A 6,128-nucleotide genomic window follows, 5' to 3' on the forward strand; every position below is an offset into this window, starting at 1 on the left:
GCTAACTGGAGTAATTGGGGATGGGGCTCTCTAGGAAAGGACGCCATCTCAGTGCATCCTTTAACAAAGCTCAAGGAAAGAAAGATGGAGTGATTGCAGAAATGTCCATTATTGCTATATTACATCTGACTTTTGATTGAATTGTATTTGGATGTTTCCATAAATCCGTGATTTCATTGGTGTGACCCTCTTTCTGCTGGTGCAGATAACTACTAATAAACGATAACTGATATTTATATAGCAGTGTGCCAGTTACAAAGAACATCATAGATAATATTTTTTATTCATTCAGAGAGAAATGTATCCATATCGTCTCTTATTTTAAAAAATTTGTTTTATTTTGTTTTTGTTTTTTTACATCACTTTTCCCAAACATTTCCTTCCTCCATCCCTCCAATCAATAAACTATACCTTGTAGGAAAAAGAAAAAGAAAAATGAGTTCCAACAAAACTAAGCAACAAATCAAGTGAATCAGAAAGCTTAATAAATGTTCCTCACAGTATAATTTAGAAATGTAATAACCTCGGCAAAGAATGAAGTAATTTTTTTTTTTAACTTCAGGACCAAATGTATTTGGATATATTTATATAGTTTCCAATTTAAAATTTATTTTATTCTTTCCATTAATGTTGTAGCTATCTTACAGGCTGTTTTCCTGTTTCTTCTCAGTTCATTCAAATCAGTTCATTTGTCTTCCAATGCTTCTGTTATTTATGGTAATTGTTTGTTTTAGGTTAGTAATATTGTATTATATTCATAGTACCACAATTCCATAAACCACAATTTGGACCCAGTTGATGGGCAAGTACTTTTTTTTCTCAGTTCTTTGCCACTACAAAAAAAAAGCATTGCTACAAATATTTGCTATATTTAAGACCTTTGTATCGTATATCTCCTTGAAATATTAGCATTTTGATCTCTGGGTCAAAGGGTATTGACATTTTAGCAACTTTTTTAAAAAAAATCACTATTCCAAATTTCTTTTCAGAATTTTTGGACCCACTCACAACAACCACTAACAGTATATTTAACCTATGCCATTTTTCTACAAATCCTCTCGATTTGCAAACAGAGGTGAAAACTCAAATTTGTTTAGATTTGATTTTTTGTAATTAGTGATTTGAAGCACTCTTTCATGTTTTTTTTAAAAATGGTTTTCAAATCTTTTTTTTTTTTTTTTTTGAAGCCTGCTTGTCCTCCATGCATTTTCCTTTCTCTTAGTGAATCTCCCAAAGGAACCCTGCAAAGTCCTGGAAGTCTTCTTCAAGTTCCTTTAACATTTTGTAGATGCCAGTACAGCTACTGGGATTCTTTTACCTTTAGCACATAAATAGCCCACCTCTTTTTTCAGTCACATTGGTCCTTGATCATGTCTTTTATGCCAGTCATTGTTAATAACATGTTATAGCTTAGTTACAACTGCCATTTATCTTTCAATTGTCCTTGTTTTTGAAGTTTTGATTCTTTTGAAATTATAATACTCTCACATTTGGATATAAGTAGTATCCTTAATATATATATATATATTTTTTTTTCAGGAAGGCAAAAAAATTATATAAACACACATATAACAATAAGTATAAGGTACACTCTGAATTTATACAAGCCAGATTGGGGAAAAAGTCAGCTAAGTGACACAGTGGAGAAAGCACTGAGCTGGGAATCAGGTAAAGTTATCTTTCTGAGTTTAATCTGTCCTCAGATACTTACCTGCTTGTGACCCTGAGGAAGTCACCCTGTTTGCCTCAGTTCCTTTTCTACAAAATAATCGAAAGAAGGAAATTGCAAACCACACCAGTCTCTTTGCCAAGAAAACTCCAAATGGGGACACGAATCAGACATGATCGAAAAATGGTTAAACAATAACAAAAACACATGTATAATTCTGGTAATGGGTTAAGACCAATATAGATATTTATTTATAGTATTAATCAATGAATGAGTGTTTATTAAATGCCTACTATATTCTAGGCTATGTGATAGGAGCTTAGAATATAAAGACAAAAATTAAATAGTTCCTGCTCTTGAGAAACTGACATTCTGAGGCAGCTAGTGGTACAGTGGATAGAGCACTGGACCTAGAGTCATAAAGACGAGAATTCAAATCTGCCTCAGACACTGGCTGTGTGGTGCTGAGCAAGTCACTTAACCTCTGATCCCTTTGGTTTTCTCATCTGTAAAATGGGGGTGATAATAACACCTACCTTGCAGGATTGTTGTGAGGATCAAATGAAATAATATTTCTAAAAAGTCCAAGGCAAGGCACATGGTAGATGCTAAATAATTAATGAAAAATGTATGTATATGTATATAAACACACACACATACATAGTGAATTCCAAAGTAGATTGAAGGAAGAAATAGTTGGAAGAATCAAGAAAAGTTCTAATGTAGAAACATTTGAGCCAAGCTCTTTTTCTTTTTGCTGAGGGAATTAGGGTTAAGTGACTTTCCCAGGGTCACACAGCTAGGAAGTGTTATATGTCTGAGATCAGATTTGAACTCAAGTCCTCCTGATAAAACACCTGGCGTGTTTTATCCACTGCACAACTAGGATACAAACATAACTTTTAGAAGATGAAATTAAAGCCATTTCTAGTCAGGTGGGAAAATGTTCTAAATCATTATTAATTAGAGAAATGCAAATTAACTTTGAGGTAGCACTTTACACCTCTCAGATTGTTTAAAATGACAGGAAAAGACAGGTAAAAGGTAAATGGTAAAACACTAATGCATTGTTGATGGAGCTATGAATTGATCCAACCATTCTGAAGAGCAATTTGGAACTATGCCCAAAGGCCTATCAAACTAGTATCAAACTTAGTAGAACTAAGAGAGCATTGTACACAGCAACACCAAGATTATGTGATGATCAACTGTGATGAACTTGGCTCTTCTCAATAGTCACGTGACTCAAGGCAATTCCAATAGACTTGTGATGGAAAAAGGCATCTGCATCCAGAGAGCTATAGGGACTAAAAATGGATCAAAGCATAGTGTTTTCACTTTATTTTTTTGTTGTTTGTTTGCTTTGTTCTCATTTTTTTCATTCACTTTTTGATCTGATTTTTCTTGTGCAGGATGACAAACATGGAAATGTTTAGAAGAACTGCACATGTTTAGCCTATATTGGATTGCTTGCTGTCTATGGAAGAGGGTGAGGGGAGGAAGAAAAAGTTGGAACACAAATTTTTGGAAAAGTGAATGTTGAAAACCATCTTTTCATGTATTTGGTAAAATAAAAAGCTTTAAGAAAGTTAAGATCCTAAGAGGTGGCACTTAGGAGGAGAGCATATAAGAGAATATATGCATCTATTTAATATGCGTATAAAAGAATCTATGCAAAGGTACCAACCTGGAAGAAGGAATGTTATGTGAAATAGCAAGAATTCTGGTTTTCAGTTTGGCTGGAATAGAGAGTTTGCCAACGGTAGTGATAAATAATAAGCCCAGGGATGTAGGTTTTGAAGGACATTAAGCTTTTATGAAGGCTTCTTCACAGAAGATTTGTTCTTAATCTTAGAGTTAATAGAGAGCTACTAAAGTTTATTGAGCATCAGTAGTATCAGAACTTGTATTACTTACCTCTCAGACGTGATAAGGAAATTCACTCCTAAAATTCAATGTGATATATAAGTGCAAGTTTTTTATTATCATATATTCATTACAGCTATCTACATCAAAGCTTCTTAAATTGTGGGTCATGACTCCACATGGAGTCACATAACTGAATGTGGGTATCACAAAAAAATTGGTAATAGTATAAAGTCTCTGAATGCAGTGACCAAAAATTAATTCAAAATCAAAAGTGAATTCAAGGTGTTTCTGGCAATACATGCCTGTGTTGCATTACCCAACTTCACTGCAGCCTTAGTTCTGAACAATGTATGCATTTTGCATTGTGTATGCATGAATGCTGCCAGAAACATCTCAGCTCAGATTCAAGGAGGTGTTTTTTTTTTTTTTTTTTCTTTTTGTCTGAGGCAATAGGGGTTAATTGACTTGCCCAGGATCACACAGCTAGGATGTGTTAAGTGTCTGAGGGCAGATTTGAACTCAGGTTTTCTTGACTTCAAGACTGATGCTCTATCCACTGTGCTATCTAGTTGCCTGGAAGGGGGTGTTTTTAAAAAATGTCTTGGGTGAAAAGGTGTCGTGAGTGGAAAAAGTTTAAGAAGGCTTGATCTATATATTCTATTTATAGTAATTATATACACTTTACATATTGTTAAGTCCTTAGTAAAGATTTTTTTCCTTTTTTTCCCCCTGTCCTGTTAAGCTGATTGATATCAAGGAGATCTGTAATATTCTGGAGCATGTAACAACTATTTTAATGTCATCTGCAAACAGGAGCATCTGAAGGTCCTCCCCACATACAGAGAATCTGTTCTCCATTTGAACTTTGCACAGGGCTTCTTTCGTGATAATGGAGAATATCTTTGCTGACTGTATATACATCAAATATTTTGGCCTTACTCTCCCAGGGCAGGGCCCATTTCCTCAAGGAATGCTCTTGTGAGGTTAAAGTGCCTCTTTTTTCTCTTGTACTGCCAGGATGGGTTTCCATTCCAGTGTTCCTCCTTCTGTAAACCACCAGTGTCTAGTTGCTCTGGTCCATTTGACCAGTTATTACTAATTAATTTTTACAAAGGGACTTTTGTTTCAATGATATAAAAAACATAGAAGTACAAACATTCCTCCCAATAACTGTCCCCTGTACCATCTCAGTCCCTAGGAAGTATGGGTTCAGATTTTATACAGGCTCATCAGGGTCCCACCACCAACTATACATCCAAGGGCATCAACACTGTTAAGAGGAATAATCCTCTCAGCTACTTTAGGATCCTAAAACTATCTCTCTACTTCTCAGGCTCTTAAAGCTTAACTGGCTGGCTACAAACCAAAGCACAGACTCTACTCCCAGACCTCCTGGGGACTCACTTTTCTCCTTCTCTTCCTTCCTCCTTTTTAAAATTGAACATAGGAAATCCTTTATTTTCTTTACCACTGAGAGAAACATCACAAAATTCAAAGGATTCAAATGTGTGTGCATTGAAAATACAGATTCAGTAGCCAATCTCACTTGTATATTACTCCTGGAAATTAAAGACCCTTTTAGAGGCTCCTGAACATTCCACATTCATCTCTGACTGGCTTTATGTGGATATTTCACAGCAATTCAATGGTTGACAAAGTTTGCCCTTTTTAACAAAGCTAGACTCTCTTTAGTCCTTTGGATGCATGTTGATATTGGTAATGGTATTTGTTTCGTCAAAAAAACAAAAACAAAACCATAATACTATTAAGATTTTTTTTTTTTTTTTTTGGTTAAAGAGCTGTTGTCCCACTCAGGAGCTTGGGAACTCGAACTCATGAGGTAATCCCTATGCTTGGACATATCTATTTCTCAAGATCTTGAACCAAAAAAGGAAAAAGAAAGGAAGAAAAAGTCCTAAAACATTCCTCTTAGCCAGGGATTCAGGTTTAATTAGACAAGAACATGTGTCCAGCTGGTTTATGCTTCTGCTACAAGACATCATTGCCCCTGGAGGTGGGAAGATGAGAGAAAATCCTCTAACTAAAAATCCAAAGGAGAATAAGTACTATTTTTAAGAGTCCTCAAAAAGGTGGGAATTTTACTATTATAAGCTGCCTCTGCTGACCTTCCAAAATACACAAATTCATTTCTAAGCTTTACCTAAAATGAAAAAACAAATGAAGGAACAAACAAAAAAACAATGTTCGTATTCACAAATTATGTATAGAGAAGGAAAGGATCCTAAGTCCTTTTCTTTATAACACTGTTCCTTTTTTTGTCACCAGAAAGCTGCAAGGCAAGAAGAAATCACACCAAGAGAACAGCCAAGTTCTGGTTGACTAGTGAGTGCTTTTTAAATTCCTTCCCCCCTCCTCTCTCCAAGTTCTTGTCACTTGGCCAGAGAGGCTCCTTGTCACCATATAATTAACATACTAGAATCTGTTAAAGGATGTCCACATATGCTTCAAATATGGGTACTGTAAGAGCTGAACACTCTGCACTTGCTCATGAGAGCTAATTCATTGCCCCACCCCCCATTATACACATTTATCTCCCTTATGTCTTACTTGATAATGATGATCCAAAAAA

Source organism: Sarcophilus harrisii, chromosome 2, assembly GCF_902635505.1.
Source record: "Sarcophilus harrisii chromosome 2, mSarHar1.11, whole genome shotgun sequence".
Taxonomy (NCBI): Eukaryota; Metazoa; Chordata; class Mammalia; order Dasyuromorphia; family Dasyuridae; genus Sarcophilus; species Sarcophilus harrisii.